Source organism: Engystomops pustulosus, chromosome 1 (assembly GCF_040894005.1).
Source record: "Engystomops pustulosus chromosome 1, aEngPut4.maternal, whole genome shotgun sequence".
Classification (NCBI taxonomy): Eukaryota; Metazoa; Chordata; class Amphibia; order Anura; family Leptodactylidae; genus Engystomops; species Engystomops pustulosus.
This window is the reverse complement of record NC_092411.1, coordinates 179,761,841-179,785,852: the sequence shown is the minus strand read 5'-3', so window position 1 is coordinate 179,785,852 and position 24,012 is coordinate 179,761,841. Positions and strand designations below refer to the sequence as shown.

The window sequence follows — 24,012 nt, the reverse complement described above, 5'->3', positions numbered from 1 at the left end:
TAAATTAACCTGTACAGTTGCACGTGATGAGTCAGTGGCGTCCTCACCAAGTGTTTCCAATCAGCCCCATATGTCCTTATCCAGCACATACCAACACTATAAGTTTGTCCCTATCTATGTTGTGTATCAATGTAGATGGTCTATTGCACCAAAGTGTGGGAACTGTAACAGTTTAGTAGTTAATCAGTTTGTATGTATGTGTTTAAAAAGGATTATTTTCTCGAAATGGCACCTTATTTGTTTTTGGTGCTTTGTCTGTTGTCTTTTCCCCATATGACTGATTTAAAGGTTTATTCCTAAAACACTCTGTGATCCAAAATGCTGACTGTTTCCGGAAAACTTCGTTAACATGTCTGAACTACTGTGTTACTTTTCACTATGGGAGAATATTTTGTCTCAATTATAAGCTTAAAGACCTGTTATGAGGAAAGATTAAAAGAATAAGATATATTTTGTCTCAGAAAGGGACAACTGGGGGGAGTCACTAATTTATATGATACAATATAATTATATATATATATATATATATATATATATATATATATATATATATATATACACAATATTTAATAATATAATACAATATAAATAATATATACAAGGACTATACAAAAACATGGTGGAAAGTTATTCCATCCTGGAGAATAGCTGAGCTGAGGAGCTGGTCAAAGTAAGGACGCAGAGAGCTTCAAGTAGTCTACATGCCTTTTTACATTATTATATAGAATTTTTGCCCTCGATTCAACTCGATGGGCATATGTCTTTTTTCAACCACACTATGTAATATTAAGTATGTGACATCTGTAGCTATGATGTTGGTCCCAGAGGAAAAAAAATATGAAACCTTTGTGTTCTAGGATTTAATTTAATTAGGTTATTATAGACTTAGTGACAGGATTGCTTGGGGTTAATAAACAAATTTTGACTTTAAAGCAATGGGAGAAGATTTTTATGATTGCACTGACAATTGGTCTATGTCATGAACTATACATATAGTGATGCAAACATGACCTCTCATGGAGCTCTCAATTGGATTGTTTATAACAGGCGCCTCAGGCAGATTTAAGTAAGTTAAAGCTGCATTATTTGTATCCTGAGTAATGATGAAATTCTGGACTTACATTTTAATTGCAACAAGTAAATGCAGGAAACATTCCATCATATAGAGGCCTGAAGCATATCCAAATCTACTACATTCATCATACCAGCATCATAATGACATTACTAAATTAAAAATAAACCATATATTGGGTAGAATTCATTATTAATATACAAGAAAACACATTTTATTGCACTGCTTTTAGAATATATTTATTAAACCACATATACTCGAGTGTAAGTCAGCCCGAGTATAAGCTGAGGAACCTAATTTTTGCACAAAATACTGGAAAAATTTAAAAATTGAGCATAAGCTTAGGGTGGTAAATGCATTGGTCATACCCTCCCCTTTTAAGAAAATGCCTATACAGACTCCACTAGTAATAAAATGCCCATGCAGCCTCCACCAGCAATAAAATTCCCCTGCAGCCTCCTCCAGAAATGTATGTGATTTGTACACTGCGGATCAAAATTAGATTTATCTCTGTTGATTAGCATTTGGATTTTTTGTAAGAACAGTGTTTTACAAAATTACCAAAGTATATCAACATAAAGCCTTTATTTTGCTAAAACTAAAAGAGAACAGCAATGACTGAAGTAGTAAGAAAGATTATAACTCAGCGAATCAATTCTAGCAAAGATGAATTCAGTCCGAATTTCAGGGAAAAATTTGATTAGTCACGAATCCAAAGTTTACGGTGATTCGTGGGAACAAAGGTTTTTTTCCCCTACCTTTAGCTAAATGGCCGCGAGCACAACATGTTACATAGAGCAGAGAACTCTGGAAAGGAGAAAGGAACACCCTTAATGACATCAGCGACCTGCAGGCTTATGTGATGTCACACAGCCCTATAAAAACAGGCAGCCATTTGCAATCTCGGCATTTCACGCTGCTTGTACTGTACAGTGCTTTAGCGATTTCTGCTCCAATTCCAGGGTGTTCATTTTGTGGGATCTGTATACCCCAAACTGCAGTTCTGTTTTCTTGTTGAAGGGAATGGGAGGAAATCTGTGTAAAATCCACATAGTTCTATAGTGATTTCTGCTCCTAACCCAGGGTGTTCGTTTTGGGGGATCTGTATACCCCAAATTGCAGTTCTTTTTTGTTGCTAAAGTTGAGAGCAAGAAATATGTGTCAAATCCACGTAGTTTCTGGAGTGCTTTCTGCTCCCAGGGTGTCTGTTTTGGGGATCTGTATATCCTAAATAGCAGATTTTTTTTGTTGCTGAAGTGCATAGGAAGAGATCTGTGTCAAATCCATGTAGTTTCTGGAGTGATTTTTGCTCCAATAACAGGGTGTCCATTTTGGGGGAGCTGTATACCCCAAATTTCAGTTCTTTTTTTGGCAAAGACATAATATTTTCAGGGAAATTAATGATGCAAGTGGCGTCTCTAATCTTCAAATTTGAATTTAGATTAAAAATTTCAAACTTCGAACTCATTTCAAACTTTAAATTCATTTCAAGCTTCGAATTTATTTCAAACTTCAAACTTTGTCATTGTGCCACACTGTGGCCTACCATGTTGCTGCCACCTCCAGAATTTGTCATCGTGTCACTCCCTGACCTCCTGCTGCTGCCACCTCCACGCTCTATCATTCTGCTACACTGTGGCTTACCATGTTGCTGCCACCTCCACACTCTGTGATTGTGCCATTCTGTGGCCTACCTAGTTGCTGCCACCTTCACACTTTGTCATTGTAGCACTATGTGGGCTCCTGCTGCTCCGCCACCTCCGAACTTTATCATTGCGCCACTTTGTGGCCTACCATGTTGCTGCCACCTAAAGAATTTGTCATTGTGCCACTCTCTGACCTCATTCTGCTGCTGCCACCTCCACACTTTGTCATTGTGCAACTCTGTGGCTTAACATGTTGCTGCCATCTCCACACTCTGTTATTGTTCCACTCTGTGGCCTCCTGCTTCTGCTGCCACCTCCACACTCTGTCATTGTGCCACTCCGTGGCCTACCAGGTTGCTGCCACCTCCACACGCTATCATTGTGCCACTCTGTGGCCTACCATGTTTCCGCCACCTCCATAATTTGTCATTGTGCCACTCTGCGGCCTACTCATGCTGCTGCCAACTGACTACTGTCTCCTTGGAACACCCTGTGATTTCCATAATGCCATTTTCACTCTCCACCACTCATTTTCACTCTCCACCAGGGTTTTCCCCTTCATTTCATCTGTCAGAAAGAATGAAAAATTTCAGGATTGATAGCCAGAAGCAGGAGGGGGTACAGAACACAGAGGACATGCAAATATCCCATTTACTGGGCATCTCTGTTCTGGATCAGCTCCTGTTTGTTTTTGGCTTTAGCAATACGGATGATAGATCATTGACCGATTGAAAGCGGACACTGACGGATAAAATGAAGGGCAAAATGATCAGTGATGTCAATGCAAAATTACTGCCAACACCCTCTCCACTCTTTTGGGGGGTTTCTACATGTATTCGCGTTTAACAGAAAAGGTTCTGTTGTAATCTATGGATCATCTGATGTCAGTGTAAGAAGAGTGCACTTTTTGATGTTATAGTTGGATCTTGGCCCTCAGCTCCGTCCTTTCGAGCTGGCACAGACGTTATCTTGTCAGGCTGCGTTCCTGCTTCACTTATTTGGTGAAGTTGGCCTCTGTAAGTGTCCATGGAATTGAAGAGTGAAGCGATTCTAAGAGCGGCGGCTGTCATGTGTGTGTCATACTAAAACATAGCATTGTTTGAAGACCAAACTACGCTCTCAATGCATATTTGAGCATGGCACAACGTTCTACAACACCCTACAGGCTCTCTGCAGACAAGAAATAGCTGTTTTTTAACGTGATCGTCATGATTCAGATCAAATAAAATTTTTTCAAAAAATTTGGTGAATTGGGTTGAACCGAATTTCAACAAATTTGCCCATCTCTAATTATAACTAAGTTTTCTGGAGGTTATAACAATCTTCAATCAGTACAAAGTGTACAGGCCTTTGCTATGAATGCACATCTGCAACCTCGGGATATCACTAATTTTTCACACTGTTTTGGTGCTGTTTTGCTGTGTGACAGGGAGCATTGTTCTGCATTAAAATTGCTGGCTGATTGAGTGGTGAATGCAAGGAGGGAACCATGTTTTGTTGAACAAGGTTCTGATACACACTTGCAATAAGTAATCATTGCAGCTGTATAAGAGGTCCAACTCCTGCCTAAGGATACATTCCCCAAACTTTGACGCTTCCTCCTCCCCTTTCACTGACCTTTACACACTTTGGGCCTAGTCTTGCCCCGGCATGTCGATAAACATGATGGGGTAAATTTACTTACAGGGTCACCGGAGTTCACTGAAAGTGCATTGTCCATCTGTAAAGCAGTGTGCAGCGATTCACTTAAATTGCGCGCCTAAAATCATGAATGTGTCACTTCCCCTCTCAGGTCCAACAGAGTTCACCATCTTTTTTGTGGTGTATTTTAAACATAGGGCTTGCGACACAATTTAAAAGTTAAATACCGTGTTCAGTCTGTAGCAGTCCTAATTTGTGTCACATGGAAGCAAGCGTAGTTGCGCCACAATCCCAGCATGCACACTTATTAACCTCTTAGGGCCATCCTAGTGCAGTGCAGGCTCCCGCGATTCACACAATTCTGGACCGGAGCCGAGCTGGCATCGGGGGTTGCGGGGTGTCAGCGGTAATCTACCGCTGACATCCCCGACTAACACCCTAGGTTGGAGTGAGCTCCGATTGCGGGTGTTCAACCCGTTAAATACCGCGGTCGGCTCGACTGCAGCATTTAAACTCAAAACCACGAAAAAGTCTAAATCATAAAGAGAACCCCACATATATAGTATCACATCGTCTGAAACAAACCATAGAATAAAAGTAAATAACTATTGAGCCTGCACGATGAACACCATTAAAAAAAAATGGTTAAACCCGACAAAAATTGTGATTTTTACCTATTTAATCCCACAAAAAATGCAATAAAAAGTGATCAAAAAAACATGTATTATGTTTATACTGTTGCAAAGTACAACATTTCCCAGCTCTGTAGCCAAAAAGTAAAAATGTTATGCCACTTGGAGAAGGTGATGAACAAAAGATAGATTTTTCCCCACCTTAGGGTTTTATTTAGCAAACTTAGTAAAACATAAGAAAAAAATATTCAAGTATGGTATCCCCGTAATCTTATTGACCCATAGAATAAAGATAACATGATTATTAGGCTATACATTGAACACCAAAAAAAAAAGGAAAAAAATCCAACACAGAATTTATGCTTTTCTACTGCCCTCAAAAAAAGTTAATACATTTTCAACAATAGAGGATCTGTCTCATCCCACAAAAAAGCTGCCGTCACATGGCCCCAGTAACGAAAAAGCTAAAAAAAGTTCATAAACCTTCAACAATAGGGGATCTATCGTATCCCACAAAAAAGATGCTGCCACATGGCCCCAGTAACGAAAAAGCTAAAATGTTACAATCTACAAAAGGGGCCAATGAGGAAACTTAAATTCTGGTAGCTGCAGGGCGCTCCTTCCCTTCTGTGCCTCGCTGCACGCCAATAAAACAAGTAATGGGCACATTCGGGGTTTCTCTCGGGAGAAATTGCATAGAAAATGGTAAGATGAGTTTTCTCTTCTTATCTTTTGGAAATGTGTAAATTTTAGGGCTAAATAAAACTATAACTGACAAAATTTGACCATTCTAAATTTCACCTCCATTTAATTACTATGAAGATCTCATAGTGTTAACAATCTTCCTAAAAGCTGTTTCTGATAGTTTGAGGGGTGCAGATTTGAAAATGGGTTGATACAGGGTTTTTTTAAATGTTAAAATTTCATTAAAAACAGTATTTATCCCCAATATAGTCAATTCTAAAAATATGGAAAACCGATATTCGATTTATAAGCCGCGTGACATCAAAATAAATTATCCAGACATTTCAAAAATTATGAAAATGTAAAGTAGACATATGGCAAATGTTATTCAGCAACGTACTTAGGTGGTAAATTGAAAGCATGATGATTTTGAATTCCGAAAATGGAAATGTTTTCAATAAATTCTTTCTTTTTTTTTTTATAGATAAACTCAAAACTTATCAGCCAAAATTTACCTCTAAAATGAAGTTCAACATGTGAGGAAAAAATTATCTCATAATTGTTTTGATAAGTAACAGTGTTCAAAGGTTATAAACATATAAAGCGTTACATGAAGCTGCACCTTAAGCTACAAATCTGGCTACGTCCTAAAGGAGTTAAATACCTGTGCAAGCCATATGAGCCCCGAAAAAGGTGCACAGTCCGACTAAAGTGCCTACTGCGACCCCCAATGTTTTGGATTCAGATAAATTAAACTTGGTTTCATCAGTAAAATGAACCATGGGCCACTTCTCCTCTGTCCATTCAACATGCTCCTATGCAAAAGGTGAGTCTAGCCTTTTTATTCTATCTGATAATAATAGGCTTGCTCAATGCAAAGTGGGTTTTCAGTCCAAATGCTCTCAAACATCAAGATACCAATGGAGATTCTCTGCATTATCCTGTCCTTGCCTGAATCTGTCTTTTGAAGCCTTCTCTTGCTATGACTGATCGAGTTATCTCTTTTGTCTTCATCTGCACAACTTTCAGGTTTCAGCCACTTTGGAACAGCATACGAATTTTGCAAAGTCAGTGAAAATTGTAAAGTTAGGTTGATGAATAGGGGGTCATATCACAAAAAAATTCTGTATAAATAATAATTTCTCATAGACATCCAACAATAAAGAGTAGCATACCAAAAGACACAAGGAGTCTATCTTTATAAAAGACAATGAAGTTTTTATTCTGTACCCAATTCCTGTATTACAATACAATTCATTCAATTCCTTTTTTTTAATAATAGTCACAATACATAAACGAAGACACGAAGCAAAAGATGGAAATGGGCTATATGAAAAACATAAGCCCATTCCAGCATCCAAACCCTATAATCACATCATATAAAGTGTATACCCTCTTCAATACTTAACAGCATTTAATATTAAAATAATACTTGGGTAAGTCCAAGTGGTCATATATTAATCAAAACAGTTTCCTTCCAGTCTTTATACTGGTTCTCATAACAACTAGTAATCACCAGTAGACATGATGAAGGGTTAGGACTGAACTCGGGAGGTCAAAAAACACACCGCGATGCACCAAGACTCCTTGGGGTCATTTATCTTATCTCTGTTTGTTTTGGCTAGTTTTTGCCTGTTGTTTTTCTGTCTGCTTCTTCTAGTAATTTATCTATCAATCTCACTTTTTCCTTATATTAAATTTTTTTTTTTCAGATCTCTTTTTGAAACATTTGTTTCAAATGTTGCAAAAATGTTGCACAAATGTCTCCAGTCACTTCTTTCTCTAAGTTTTCCTTAATTATGGTTTCATCTGGAGTTTTTTGTGCCAAAAAATGTCACACATTTTGAAATGATAAATGTCATTTGCAACATTTAGCACATCTGGAATAGAAGATAAATGTTTCTTGTTGATAAACAAATGTCCAGCAGACATTTCAAAATGTCCCCAAAAAGGGGCAAAAATTGTAATGCGCCAAAAAATGCCTCAAAAAGACAGAAAAAACAGGAAGAAAAATAAATAAATTAGCATCAGGTGCCAGATTAATACCAATAACTTGCAGGTATCTGAAAGTGTTCTTTTTAGTTTTGATCAGTGTTCTTTTACAGCTAAATTTACATTTTATTCTGTGCTTTAGAAGATATACAAAACGCGTATTATTCAGCCTAAGAATAAAGATATTCGTTTATGAAAAGGAACTATTCTGAGTGATTGGCGCCGCTGATAGCCTGGAAGATTGCCATACATTTACTACTCAATCAACTTCTGAACCAAATCCTCACTGATAGCAGTCCATTCTTGCACATTCTTGTTTGTCCACCGGTCTCTTGATGATTGACCACAAGTTCTCAATGGGATTAAGATCTGGGGAGTTTCCAGGCCATGTACCCAAAATCTCTATGCTTTGTTCCCTGAGCCATTTAGTTATCACCTTTGCTTTATGGCAGGGTGCTCCATCATGCTGGAAAAGGCATTGTTGATCACCAAACTGCTCTTGGATGTTTGGGAGAAGTTGCTCTTAGAGGACATTCTGGTACTATTCTTTATTCATGGATGTGTTTTTAGGAAAGACTGTGAGAGAGCCGATTCCCTTGGCTGAGAAGCGACCCCACACATGAATGGTTGCAGGATGCTTTACCGTTGGCATGAGACAAGACTGGTGGTATCGCTCACCTTGTCTTCTCCGGACGAGCTGTTTTCCACATGTTACAAACAATCGGAAAGGGGATTCATCAGAGAAAATGACTTTACCCCAGTCCTCATCAGTCCACTCCCCTTACCTTTTGCAGAATATCAGTCTGTCCCATAAAGATGCAAATTTCTGGACTAAATATAAATGATTCCCCTGTCTTACAGTTTTACAAGTATCCTGGGAAGTGTCGACATGGAAAAAAAAATTAAATTGAAAAGTAGATTCAATGGCCTATATGTGCCCTTTCTTTTTTAGGATACTTTTTGGTTCCAGAGGATCAACCTATTAAAACTTTGTTAAACATTTACTACTACGCTCTCAATGCATATTTGAGCATGGCACAACGTTCTACAACACCCTACAGGCTCTCTGCAGACAAGAAATAGCTGTTTTTTAACGTGATCGTCATGATTCAGATCAAATAAAATTTTTTCAAAAAATTTGGTGAATTGGGTTGAACCGAATTTCAACAAATTTGCCCATCTCTAATTATAACTAAGTTTTCTGGAGGTTATAACAATCTTCAATCAGTACAAAGTGTACAGGCCTTTGCTATGAATGCACATCTGCAACCTCGGGATATCACTAATTTTTCACACTGTTTTGGTGCTGTTTTGCTGTGTGACAGGGAGCATTGTTCTGCATTAAAATTGCTGGCTGATTGAGTGGTGAATGCAAGGAGGGAACCATGTTTTGTTGAACAAGGTTCTGATACACACTTGCAATAAGTAATCATTGCAGCTGTATAAGAGGTCCAACTCCTGCCTAAGAATACATTCCCCAAACTTTGACGCTTCCTCCTCCCCTTTCACTGACCTTTACACACTTTGGGCCTAGTCTTGCCCCGGCATGTCGATAAACATGATGGGGTAAATTTACTTACAGGGTCACCGGAGTTCACTGAAAGTGCATTGTCCATCTGTAAAGCAGTGTGCAGCGATTCACTTAAATTGCGCGCCTAAAATCATGAATGTGTCACTTCCCCTCTCAGGTCCAACAGAGTTCACCATCTTTTTTGTGGTGTATTTTAAACATAGGGCTTGCGACACAATTTAAAAGTTAAATACCGTGTTCAGTCTGTAGCAGTCCTAATTTGTGTCACATGGAAGCAAGCGTAGTTGCGCCACAATCCCAGCATGCACACTTATTAACCTCTTAGGGCCATCCTAGTGCAGTGCAGGCTCATAGTGTTAACAATCTTCCTAAAAGCTGTTTCTGATAGTTTGAGGGGTGCAGATTTGAAAATGGGTTGATACAGGGTTTTTTTAAATGTTAAAATTTCATTAAAAACAGTATTTATCCCCAATATAGTCAATTCTAAAAATATGGAAAACCGATATTCGATTTATAAGCCGCGTGACATCAAAATAAATTATCCAGACATTTCAAAAATTATGAAAATGTAAAGTAGACATATGGCAAATGTTATTCAGCAACGTACTTAGGTGGTAAATTGAAAGCATGATGATTTTGAATTCCGAAAATGGAAATGTTTTCAATAAATTCTTTCTTTTTTTTTTTATAGATAAACTCAAAACTTATCAGCCAAAATTTACCTCTAAAATGAAGTTCAACATGTGAGGAAAAAATTATCTCATAATTGTTTTGATAAGTAACAGTGTTCAAAGGTTATAAACATATAAAGCGTTACATGAAGCTGCACCTTAAGCTACAAATCTGGCTACGTCCTAAAGGAGTTAAATACCTGTGCAAGCCATATGAGCCCCGAAAAAGGTGCACAGTCCGACTAAAGTGCCTACTGCGACCCCCAATGTTTTGGATTCAGATAAATTAAACTTGGTTTCATCAGTAAAATGAACCATGGGCCACTTCTCCTCTGTCCATTCAACATGCTCCTATGCAAAAGGTGAGTCTAGCCTTTTTATTCTATCTGATAATAATAGGCTTGCTCAATGCAAAGTGGGTTTTCAGTCCAAATGCTCTCAAACATCAAGATACCAATGGAGATTCTCTGCATTATCCTGTCCTTGCCTGAATCTGTCTTTTGAAGCCTTCTCTTGCTATGACTGATCGAGTTATCTCTTTTGTCTTCATCTGCACAACTTTCAGGTTTCAGCCACTTTGGAACAGCATACGAATTTTGCAAAGTCAGTGAAAATTGTAAAGTTAGGTTGATGAATAGGGGGTCATATCACAAAAAAATTCTGTATAAATAATAATTTCTCATAGACATCCAACAATAAAGAGTAGCATACCAAAAGACACAAGGAGTCTATCTTTATAAAAGACAATGAAGTTTTTATTCTGTACCCAATTCCTGTATTACAATACAATTCATTCAATTCCTTTTTTTTAATAATAGTCACAATACATAAACGAAGACACGAAGCAAAAGATGGAAATGGGCTATATGAAAAACATAAGCCCATTCCAGCATCCAAACCCTATAATCACATCATATAAAGTGTATACCCTCTTCAATACTTAACAGCATTTAATATTAAAATAATACTTGGGTAAGTCCAAGTGGTCATATATTAATCAAAACAGTTTCCTTCCAGTCTTTATACTGGTTCTCATAACAACTAGTAATCACCAGTAGACATGATGAAGGGTTAGGACTGAACTCGGGAGGTCAAAAAACACACCGCGATGCACCAAGACTCCTTGGGGTCATTTATCTTATCTCTGTTTGTTTTGGCTAGTTTTTGCCTGTTGTTTTTCCGTCTGCTTCTTCTAGTAATTTATCTATCAATCTCACTTTTTCCTTATATTAATTTTTTTTTTTTCAGATCTCTTTTTGAAACATTTGTTTCAAATGTTGCAAAAATGTTGCACAAATGTCTCCAGTCACTTCTTTCTCTAAGTTTTCCTTAATTATGGTTTCATCTGGAGTTTTTTGTGCCAAAAAATGTCACACATTTTGAAATGATAAATGTCATTTGCAACATTTAGCACATCTGGAATAGAAGATAAATGTTTCTTGTTGATAAACAAATGTCCAGCAGACATTTCAAAATGTCCCCAAAAAGGGGCAAAAATTGTAATGCGCCAAAAAATGCCTCAAAAAGACAGAAAAAACAGGAAGAAAAATAAATAAATTAGCATCAGGTGCCAGATTAATACCAATAACTTGCAGGTATCTGAAAGTGTTCTTTTTAGTTTTGATCAGTGTTCTTTTACAGCTAAATTTACATTTTATTCTGTGCTTTAGAAGATATACAAAACGCGTATTATTCAGCCTAAGAATAAAGATATTCGTTTATGAAAAGGAACTATTCTGAGTGATTGGCGCCGCTGATAGCCTGGAAGATTGCCATACATTTACTACTCAATCAACTTCTGAACCAAATCCTCACTGATAGCAGTCCATTCTTGCACATTCTTGTTTGTCCACCGGTCTCTTGATGATTGACCACAAGTTCTCAATGGGATTAAGATCTGGGGAGTTTCCAGGCCATGTACCCAAAATCTCTATGCTTTGTTCCCTGAGCCATTTAGTTATCACCTCTGCTTTATGGCAGGGTGCTCCATCATGCTGGAAAAGGCATTGTTGATCACCAAACTGCTCTTGGATGTTTGGGAGAAGTTGCTCTTAGAGGACATTCTGGTACTATTCTTTATTCATGGATGTGTTTTTAGGAAAGACTGTGAGAGAGCCGATTCTCTTGGCTGAGAAGCGACCCCACACATGAATGGTTGCAGGATGCTTTACCGTTGGCATGAGACAAGACTGGTGGTATCACTCACCTTGTCTTCTCCGGACGAGCTGTTTTCCACATGTTACAAACAATCGGAAAGGGGATTCATCAGAGAAAATGACTTTACCCCAGTCCTCATCAGTTCACTCCCCTTACCTTTTGCAGAATATCAGTCTGTCCCATAAAGATGCAAATTTCTGGACTAAATATAAATGATTCCCCTGTCTTACAGTTTTACAAGTATCCTGGGAAGTGTCGACATGGAAAAAAAAATTAAATTGAAAAGTAGATTCAATGGCCTATATGTGCCCTTTCTTTTTTAGGATACTTTTTGGTTCCAGAGGATCAACCTATTAAAACTTTGTTAAACATTTGAAACAGTGTTGCCTAATTTATATATTGGACATTTCTATTTTCAATGTAATGATTAACATTGACCTAGCAGATCATGAATTGTTAACATATCCCATACATTAATAATAATAATAATCCCATACATCTATAACCCTCTGTTTTGTTCATTGTCTCTACAAGATGCTCCTAAGGTAATTTTAGAGTACTGTTCACTACTGTTCAGTAGGCACAAGAAATATTGTATAAGATTGAATATAATTTTTATATGTAGATGTCTGGACGAGACTAAAAGCATAAAACAAGACATCTTTTACAATGGCATAATAATTCTTAAACATTTAAACTCATAAAATGGTTTTCATGATCAAATATTAAAATTCATTGATGTTTAATGTTGAATGAAGAACTCATATCTATATGACTGACATGTCCTTGACTTTTTTATTTGAACAGAAACTTCGAAGTGTTGCCACTGTCGCTCCATAGTTATAAGGCATCCAGGGAAACATTAGAAATTACACAGTTATATAATTCTTTGGAGCTTCATAACTTGTAGAGTTTTTGTTTGCACTGGGTAAATAATGTGAAGGTGTTAATGGTTATTAGATGGACTCCTCTACTTTTTAAAGATTGTGGGTAATTGTGTTTATAATAAAGCTAGCAGTTAGGAAGTGTTAGGTTGTGACCTTGCTTGACATAGATATTGTATTACCAGTAGAGATGGATGAATCGATTCTAATGATTCTAAATTTGTTTACAATGTCATGAAAACTTTGATTTGTCACGATTTGTATGGGGATAGTGTTCCTCACTGTATGGCAGTAGTGTTCTTCACTGTATGGCAGTAGTGTTCCTCACTGTATGGCTGTATTCTTCACTGTATAGAGGTAGTGTTCCTCACTGCATGGCAGTAGTGTCCCTCACTGTATGGCGGAGGTGTTCCTCACTGTATGGCGGAGGTGTCCCTCACTGTATGGGGGTAGTGTCCCTCACTGTATAGGGGTAGTGTTCCTCACTGTATGGGGGTAGTGTTCCTCACTGTATGGGGGTAGTGTCCCTCACTGTATGGGGGTAGTGTCCCTCACTGTATGGGAGTAGTGTTCCTCACTGTATGGTGGTAGTGTCCCTCACTGTATGGGGGTAGTGTTCCTCACTGTATGGGGGTAGTGTCCCTCACTCTATGGGGGTAGTGTCCCTCTGTATGGGGGTAGTATTTCTCATTGTATGGGGGTGGTGTTCCTCATTGTATGGGGGTAGTGTTCCTCACTGTATAGGGGTAGTGTTCTTCACTGTATGGGGGTAGTGTCCCTCACTGTATGGGGGTAGTGTCCCTCACTGTATGGGGGTAGTGTCCCTCACTGTATGGGGGTAGTGTTCCTCACTGTATGGCGGTAATGTTCCTCATTGTATGGTGGTAGTATTCATCACTGTATGGGGGTAGTGTCCTTCACTGTATGGGGGTAGTGTCCCTCACTGTATCGAGGTAGTGTTTCTCACTGTATGGGGGTAGTGTTTCTCACTGTATGGTAGTAGTGTTCCTCACTGTATGGGGGTAGTGTTCCTCATTGTATGGCAGTAGTGTTCCTCACTGTATGGTGGTAGTGTTCCTCACTGTATTGGGGTAGTGTTCCTCACTGTATGGCGGTAGTGTCCCTCAATGTATGGCGGTAGTATTCCTCACTCTATGGGGGTAGTGTCCCTCACTGTATGGCGGAAGTGTCCCTCACAGTATGACTGTATTCTTCACTGTATGGCGGTAGTGTTCCTCACTATATGGCGGTAGTGTTCCTCACTGTATGGCGTAAGTGTTCCTCACTGTATGGCTGTATTCTTCACTGTATGGGGGTAGTGCTCCTCACTGTATGGGGGTAGTGTTCCTCACTGTATGGGGGTAGTGTTCCTCACTACATGGCAGTAGTTTTCCTCACTGTATGGTGGTAGTGTTCCTCACTGTATGGGGGTAGTTTTCCTCACTGTATGGTGGTAGGGATACATTTGTATAGGTTTTATAATGTTTTCATACATTTACAAAAATTAAAAAATATTTATTTATTATGCCAGCTTCTGGGGCTAATAACTTTTTTATACTCTGGTGTACTGAGCTATGGGTGGTGTCATTTTTTGTGACTTTTGATGACTTTTGATCACTTTTTATTTAATTTTTTAGATTTCTCAAAATGGCAAAAAAGTGCAATTTTCGACTTAGTTGATGGGGTAGAAGACAGAAGGCTTCACTTTACATATCAAGAAAGCTTAACAGAACTTTTAATAGATGCAAATGCACAACACTTACACACACATTACAAAAAATATGAGGGAAAGTGGGCAACCCCTTTAAGGACTCCTCATTGATTTGATATTGATAATCTTATATAAATTATACAGTATCTCTATTAAGGAGAGATTTCAAATATATTTGATGATGGCATTTGTGACTTTTATTCTGATACTTCCTTCATTTGATAAAAACAATATACACTGGAAATCAAAATTAGAGGATAACACACAATTTCCTAAATGTCAAGGTCATTATTTAGCCATCTGTGAATATATCCTAACACGAGTAAAATAGCAGTGTTTTACGCTTATTTCATAGATTGTATGCATGTGCATAGGCTGACACTGCTGATATCCTGCAATACATCAGTACTGCAGAGTATTATCATGAACAAGCAATCAGATGATTGCTTGTTCATGTCCCATGGTGGAACTAGTAAAAAAGTTAAAAAAAAATGTTTTTCACAAAAAGCAATAAATCAATAAAAATGCCCAGAAGCCACATAACATATAAAGAGACATATAATGCTAAAAAAAGTCTTAATCATAACACAAACCCCACATATATAGTATCACCATGTCCATAACAACTGGTAGAATAAAAGTAAGTAATTAGTAAACCTGCACAATGAACACAGTTTAAAAAAAACTGTTCAAAACCTGCCAAACATTAGGATTTTTACCTATTGAATCTCACAAAAAATGCAATTAAAAGTGATCAAAAAAATATGTATACTGTTGCAAAGTACAACATGTCCTGCAAAAAATAAGCCATCAACCAGCATAGCCAAAAAAGTAAAAATGTTATGCCACTTGGAAGACGGCAATGTAAAAATGATAGATTTTTTTATTTGACAAATTTAGTAAAACGTAAGAAAAAATATTCAACTGTGGTATCCCCGTAATCGTATTTACCCATAGAATAAGATAATATGATTATTAGGCTATAAGGTGAACACCAAAAAAAAAAATATGCTTTTTGATGCGTTTCTACTCCTGCCCTCAAAAAAAGTTCATAACTACTATTACTACTACTACTACTTTCAACAGTAGGGGTTACCAACCCCAAAATGGTAACACTGGAAAAAGCATCTTATCCTGCGAAAACAATGTTGTCACAATAACTAAAAAGCTAAAATTGTATAGCCTACAAAGGGGGCCAATGAGAAAGCTAAAATTCAGGTAGCTGCAGGGCACAAGTAACGGCCACATGGGGGGAGGTCTCTGTAATTTCTGAGAAATTGCATAACAAATTGTAAGGTGGGTTTTCTCTTTTTATCTTTAAGAAATTTGTAAATTTTAGGGCTAGATGAACGTATAACCAAAACAATTTTACCATTCTAAATTTCACCTCCATTTTGATGTAATTACTATGAAGATCTCAAGGGGTTAACAATCTTCCAAAGATATTGCATTTAAAGAAGCGCATAACAGAACTGCAAAAATTGACCTGGACAATCAGGCATTAATGACCGTTGGTCAGGAAGGGGGTTAACATTCCAAAGATAAATCAGGTCCAATACTGGAAAACTCAGTCAGTTGTGCTTCAAGTGCCTGTATAGGATATGACTAAGGGGATATGACTATGAGTAAAGGGGATGCTTAAAAATGGGTCACAAATGACTTAAACCTTACAAAACTTGGTGGGTGAAAACCATGAGGAAGTTATACTTTTTGTATGTTTGTTGAGTATATATTACCTCTAAATGTTTATAAATTCTGGAAAAATAATGCTTTAGTCTAATAGAATACTCATGTATTTGAAGAATTACAAATAAGTAGATATATATTTTTATATTTTTTAAAACCTTACATTTCTAGATTTTTTTCCTCTTAATTAAAATGCTCAATATTACCTTTCTTGGCTTTAAAATACAGATTAAAATGAAATGTTCTATATTTTGGCAAATAGGCTTTTACATCTGTGTGCACTTGAGCCTTGAAGTGTTTGCAGCTTTTTCATACCAACAAATGTATCACAAATCTCAAGCACTGTGAGCAAAAGCACTTGAATCAAAACATAAAGAGTGTCATAGAAACTGTACTGTATTGGCAGAACCTAAAAAAATACTAACATGATAAAGAAAGGGCTAAGAATTAAATGTTCATTTAACAGTCATTCATCCATAAAATGCATACGATTCTATGTGCTTTATAAAAACAGGTACAGCTTGGATGGGAGCCTCATATCAGAAATTAGAAGCAAGACTTAAAGCAATAAAGAAGCAGATGGTCGAAAGAAAGTACCTTAGCAGATGTGCATATGTAGAACATATCCTCAGTTTTTCCATTCCCCTGGGATTACCTAACTTACAACGATTCTTAATCAGTCTTTGAGCTATCTTGGCAGAAAAAGTGGAAAACATCCACAAGAGAGTTATTTTGGACCCAAACTCAATTGTTTACCTTGGTTTTCTTTGTTTGCAATCAACTTTACTTAGCCGATGTTATAGTATAGCTGTCACTGACTGAAATTAAGTGCACCAGTTTTGGTGAACACACAGGGTCAGTCTGCTAATAAAAGGAGGAAAAAATGTGCTCTAAATCATGCAGAAAAAGTGCTGACATGGCAGTTGTTGGATTCCATTAATCTCAACGTTGCCATGGTTTTCTATTCTATGTTGGAGCAGGATATGACATCATATGACACAACAGGGAACAATAATATGAGTGTTTTCCTTGTTACAGTGTTTAATATCACCTTAGTGCCTATTTGGCTTTTCATCACAGATCCAGGTAGAGTTATTTTTTCTCAGAATTTCTCCACATTTTGTACATTTACTGTAATAAATAGCTTGCAGCCTGAATAACTTGATATAATGAACATGCATTTTACTACAGGCAGTCCCCGGGTTACATACAAGATAGGGTCCGGAGGTTTGTTCTTAAGTTGAATTTGTATGTAAGTCAAAACTGTATATTTTATAATTGAAGTTCTAGACCATTTTTTTTCTTTTGTCCCAGTGCCAATTGGAGTTTCCAAATTTTTGCTGTAATTGGACCAAGGATTATCAATAAAGCTTCATTACAGACACCTTACAGCTGATTATTGCAGTCTGGGACAATAGTAAAGCATGGGTTGTCTGTAAGCCGGGTGTCCTTAAGTAGGGGACCGCCTGTATCCCATGTTAGCAGTGTCTGGAATGCACTTACTATACACCAATGAGTATTGTCACTATTTAAATATCTATCTCCAAATTGTATATTTAATGGAATGTTGGAAAAAAGTTTCTCCTTCTTAACTCACATATTACAGAATTTTGTATGCAAAAAAAATTTCCTCGAACAATTTGTACACTAAAATGCCTTCAGTGAATCAGATGTTAGAGCAGCTATCACAAGTGTTTGAGCTTTACATAAGCTTGAACAAGTGATCAGAGTATTGCTACTTCAAGCCAGCCTGTGGGGGAAATTTCAAAAACAGTGAATAAAAAGTATTTTTTAATAAAAATAAAGTGAAAGTCCCAAAAACACCAGCCTCACATATACACATCTGATAAAGTGCATAAAAACATACACCCACATATTTGGTATTGCAGCATCTGTAACAATCTGTACAATAAATTAAAAACAATGGACCCGGTTGGTAAAAAAAAAACACCCCAAAAATTGCCAAAAATGTTAATTTTCATAATATTCAATCAAAAAAATGTTCTAAAATACCTATCATAAAAAGTTAAATGCTCAAAATTGGTACCAATGAAAGAACAATTGGTCATGCACAAAAATTAGCCCTCAACCGGCTGTTTCAACAGAAAAATACAAACGATATCTCTGAAACATAGCAACACTAAAGCAAAAGAGATTTTAATTTTGTAAATAAAATTGCACAAAAATAAATAAATTTAAAAAAAAAAAAAATATATATATATATATAAATGAGGAATCATCAAAACCGTAATGATCCATAGAATAAAGATAACATAATATTTTATGTTAGTATGGTCAATGGCCCACAAAATAATGCCAAAAACTTTCTTTTCATTTGATTTTCTTTTATAAAGTATATCTTATCCTGCAATAAGTCCTAATATATCCAAATTGTTAGAAAAATAGATTGTAAACCCTTTAAAAAGTGACCATGCAAATCTGCTCTGAATGGCACTGTTTCCTGGTGTGCCCGCAGTTTACCACCACATGTGTTGGAAAAGCAGAACACTTTGAAAATAGAGACATTTTCAGAATTTTTTCCACATCTCTGTTTTTTTTCGCCAATAAATTGAAAACTAATTACCCAAGTATTTTGACGAACTAAAAGTGCAATGTATCATGAGAAAACAATTACCTGGTTATGAAAAGGGATCTAACGTTATAACCATTGCCCAGACAAATTGATTTTCTTTAGTCTTATTTTCCATTTTTCAGTATTTTCATAGCCATCCATTTTTTGTTCCTACTATCCGTGCAAATAACGGAAGGTCCAAAGGATGATTTCCAAACGGATACTAATGGACGCCATTGCAAGTTCATTGAAATAAATGCGGAAAAATTTATTGATTCTTCATCTACAAAATCTACAAAACTGAAGCCAGAATGCAGATGGGAAATGGTCCACAGACTTTTGCAAAAATTTGAAGAAAGACAAACAGAATACCCAGAAAACATAGAACAAACTAGTGGAATATTGGACTATAGTTTAACTTAGAATTTTCTAAAAACATCTACATCTCTCTATTCTGCATCACCTTGGGGAAAACAATTATGTATGAAGTGACTCCCCTCTAGAGTAAAAACGTTAGAACTACAGGCAAAGTTTCAAGGACACAGGAAAACTGGAAATATCTGTTGCGCTAGGAACATTTTTATAAACGTCTGACACATGTGTTTTTCAGTTCACATACATATTACTATATTGTAATGTAGGGAACCGCATTGTAAATTCTCCTTGATGAGAGGTTTATATTTGTGGTGTATATTGGATGTAATAGACCTGGGGACAAACAATCACATACTGCCTTCATCTACATTTTTCTACATTTACACTTACTTTCACACTTACAAATATTAGATATCTGTCCAAAGACTGTAGTTTTTTATTGAACAGAACTCCTAGCCATATTCTCCAAGACTTGGACACATCATATCATACATGCCTTATATTGCACATCATACACTGCCTTTATCAACACTCCATACATACAGGAACCAACTCAGCTGTACACTTGGGGAACGTAGGTGCCAGCTAGAAATTAGGTATTATCAACTTACACGCCCATGGGCACCAACTATCTATCGAAGGCGAAAGCAAGGTGTATAGACTGCCGCTTAGATGGTAAGACTGTTGAGCACATGAGCACTGGCAGGGGTTACCCCAATCTTTGATATATATGTGTTTATGTTTTTCTTGGTTCTTTTCTTTATGGTTTTAAGTGACATTTGGATTAAAAGTTATATTTTAAATATTTAGAATAACATGCTTTGCATACAATACTTGAGAATCTGGTACTGATACTGGATAGACACAGGGCTTTTGGCTTCTATTGGCCTCAGATAATATATATGATTGTGTTTAACCCTGTGTGACAGCTTGTTTTCTGCGTAACAAACAGCACTTCATAGTGATGGTATTTATTCTGCCATGTACTGGGAAGCGGGAAAAAAAATCCAAATGCAGTGAAATTGGTGAAAATAATGCATTTGTGACATTTTCTTGGGGGCTTAGATTTTACGGCTTTCACTGTGCACCACAAATCTTTTTTAGATTTTTGCTACTTCTTATTGATTTTTTAAATATTTTTCAAAATGGCAAAAAAGTGCCATTTTCAAATGTGGGCGCTATTTTCCATTACAGGGTTAAATGCATATGTTGATGATTTTTACTGTTTATTTATATTTATATCAGTTCTAAGGAAAGGGGGGTGATGTGAATTGACTCCCTAGGTTGTCTAATTGATCCCATCATATACTGGGGATTTTTATCCTCATAAATTACAATGGATGGGTTAAATCCAGACAGCCTCAGGTCTTCGGAAGACTCGAGGCTGTCATGGCAACCGATTGCCGCTCCCCGATGACGTCACGGGGAGCGACAATTTCCAATAAGATGGCGGCTCTCTTTACTACTCTATCATATGTCCTCCTCCCATTGCTTCTCCAGCAAACACCAGATATATACAAAGCTCTAGGCTTCTCTGCATTCACTTTCACATTGGACCTTGTAAATAAGATGTCAGCTGATGGCTTGTTCAAGCAACAGAATTTTTTTATTTATTAAATTATTTTATACTGTTCACTTATAAAGAATGCCTGGACCATTACACACTCTCTTATACCTCTTGTGTCACCTCCTTCATCCACAGATGAAGAATGTAAGTTCTTGCAAGCTGTGCACTTGCTCTTATTGTTCCATATGACTGTTTGTACTCTGTAATATTATGTAATGTAATGTGTATGTAATATTATATTTGTATATGTCCCCTATGATTTGTAAAGTGCAAAAGAATTTGATGGCGTTATATAAATAAAGATTATTATTATTAATGCATTACACGAGTAGTGCAGTGAATTATACAAGAGATCTCATGTCAGTGTCCCCTTGTGAAACAAAGAAAACATGTAGTGGAACAAATAAAGTTACCTTATATACTCGAGTATAAGCCTAGTTTTTCAGCACAAAAAATGTGCTGTAAAACCCAAACTCGGCTTATACTCGAGTCAAAAAAATAAATATATCTAAACTCACCTTTCCAGCGACCCCTGTATATCTTCTGTGCAATCTGTCCGGCAGCGGCGGCAGGCTATATACACTGGGGCAGGGTCTGGCAGGCTATATACACTGGGGCAGGGTCTGGCAGGCTATATACACTGGGGCAGGGTCTGGCAGGCTATATACACTGGGGCAGGGTCTGGCAGGCTATATACACTGGGGCAGAGGCTGGCAGGCTATATACACTGGGGCAGGGGCTGGCAGGCTATATACACTGGGGCAGGTTCTGTCTGGCTATATACACTGGGGCAGGGTTTGGCTGGCTATATACACTGGGGCAGGGTCTGGCTGGCTATATACTGGGGAGGCTGTGACCAGTGCATTTCCCACCCTCGGCTTATACTCGAGTCAATAGGTTTTCTCAGTATTTTGTGGTAAAATTAGGGGCCTCGGCTTATACTCGGGTCGGCTTATACTTGAGTATATACGGTATATATATTTTAAAAAACACCCAAAAAAGTCTGTAAAAAAACGCCTGTACCCAACTATATAATAGTTTTATCCAGTCTGACAAAAAAAATAAAAATAAAGAAGAAACAATGATTGAACTGAACATTTTTAAATTATCCATCATACAAAAAATTATATTAAAGCAATGTTAACGCTATATAAACTGCAAGGTTATAAGATTGAAAACTACAAGCCCTCACTTGGCCACATAATACAAAAATTTGCATGATTTCAGTGTTTAAATGTAGCTCATGTAAGACAGGGAAAAAAATGACAATTTTGGTATCACTATGTTCGTATTGACCCAGCAAAAAAAGGTTTAAGGTTCTCTATGTTGTATGATAAATGTAGCAAAAAATAATCAGAATTGCATTCTTTTTTAAATTTACTGTAAAGAAAGGGCTAATAAAAGATAATCATAAAATAATATCAAGGTATTTTGAGGTACATTTACTCCTACTATATATTTATCTTTACAGTATAGTCATTGCTACTATATATTTATGTGAGCAGTATATTCATTTCTGCTATAGCATGGCATATTCATTGCAGGTATATATTTATGTGTGTGGGATATTCACTGCAGCATGAGGGCAGGTAGGCAGATCCATAAATGGAGGTTCGGGTTTCACTAAGGCGCAGAAGTAGCCCATACCATGGAGAGAAAGATGAGATGTATAAAAGTCATGATTATGCAATTATTGTTTTATTTTCATAAAAGTCCTATTCTATAGTAGAACTTGAAATGTTCCCAAAGACTTTTCAATAAAAAACAAGAGGAGTGGATGTAAATAGAAACAAGCCACAGTAATGCAATGCATTTGCACATTTATGCCACATTTAAAATGGATAAATGAAAAGGAAATTACGCTTGAACAACATTTTGCAGGAACAATTCTTCCATTCTTTATTTTTTTATACAGATATTGCAAACTTTAACATTTAATGTCCTACATGCCATATTGGAGCTTTACCTTAACATTTTAAAAGTCATGTGTTCTGTTTTTTCTACTGTTAAATATGGAAAGAAAAGTTTTCCTTTTCTTTTATAAGTTCCATAAGGCAGTTTATAAAACAGTCTGTGTTGCATGAAAGCTCCATGTAGTGGTTTAAAGGAAACAACATGAATAAATGTTAAAAAAACAGTACTCATTTATTAAAGTACCAGACATTTTAGTGCCAAGGTGGCAGCTTGATTCCAGAGTTATGCCACATATCAAGTGGCCATGCCACAGTAATGCCTCAGTGGTCACATAGATGTATCAATGTGACTACCACAGTAATGCCTCAGCGGTCACATAGATGTATCAATGTGACTACCACAGTAATGCCTCAGCGGTCACATAGATGTATCAATGTGACTACCACAGTAATGTCTCAGTGGTCACATAGATGTATCAATGTGACTACCACAGTAATGCCTCAGCAGTCACATAGATGTATCAATGTGACTACCACAGTAATGCCTCAGTGGTCACATAGATGTATCAATGTGACTACCACAGTAATCCCTCAGTGGGCACATAGATGTATGGCATAATATAAAAATATTCTGATATTATATAAATATCACCCACAGCTCAGCTTTGTTTTATGAACAGTTGCAGAAAAAAGATTGGTTGCCATGGGCAACTAGAACAGTTCTGCTCCCAAAAAGCTTCTGATAAATTTTCCCCATAGTGTTATATTTTCATAATATTGTGTGCTCTTGAACAATGGATTTAATAGACATATGGCCTTAACACAATATACAGCATAAGAAAATATTTCCATGACTGGATTCCAAAACGTTATCACAGGGTACATATATTCATAGTTCTATATACATTTGTAGTTGTTTCGAACTGTAATAAAGCACCCATAGATGCTTCTTAAGTATATTGTACTTATATTATTCACACTGGTGGAATAAACACTTGTTTCACGGAGTGCTGCTTCCCTACTTTGATTTTTGGTACTTATATTATGTAATTATATTATTAAGCCAACTTTAGGAATGAAGTTTGAAAATACTTGAAAAATAAAATGAGAGATTTCATTGATGCTATGGTAAAAAAATATATATAAATTTATGTAACTCTAGTTGCTCCAAATTATGGCAAATGGCAACATGGTCATATCATATATATGCTGCATGCAAGATGTCCAAGAAATCGTGAACTACAATCAATTCAATCAAAAACTGTGGGTGCCCACATT

The 24,012-nt window shown here is 36.8% G+C and overlaps 1 protein-coding gene across 5 annotated transcripts in view; it reads right to left on the bottom strand.

The window, feature by feature from the left end:
* The window catches only part of NRG1 (neuregulin 1), a 482,754-nt gene that overhangs the window by 352,794 nt on the left and 105,948 nt on the right, over nucleotides 1-24,012 (bottom strand). The gene's annotated exons all lie outside the window — the stretch shown is intronic.